Here is a 306-nt window from a genome sequence, read left to right as displayed (position 1 = left end):
CCGGCCGGCCCGCCGCGTGACGTCACCGCGCGGCTCCCCGCCGGGAGGGAGGGGGCGGCTGGCGGGGTCGGGGGGGGAAGATGGGGATGAGGAGGATGAGGGGGATGAAGGCGATGATGAGGAGGATGAGGAGGTCCCCGAGGTCCCCAAGGTCCCCCGCGGCTCTGCCGTGCCCGGGGCAGGTGCGAGGCCGCGGCCGCCGCTCGCCCTGTGGCCGCCTGGCACCGCAGTCCTGGCGGCAGCAAGAGCGGGGAAGTTCTGAAAGTAGCGTTTTTTGGTACATCTCGGGGTTTATTTCCCGTTCTT

This window comes from Anas platyrhynchos, chromosome 6 (genome assembly GCF_047663525.1).
Source record: "Anas platyrhynchos isolate ZD024472 breed Pekin duck chromosome 6, IASCAAS_PekinDuck_T2T, whole genome shotgun sequence".
Lineage (NCBI taxonomy): Eukaryota > Metazoa > Chordata > Aves > Anseriformes > Anatidae > Anas > Anas platyrhynchos.
This window is presented reverse-complemented; position numbering follows the sequence as displayed.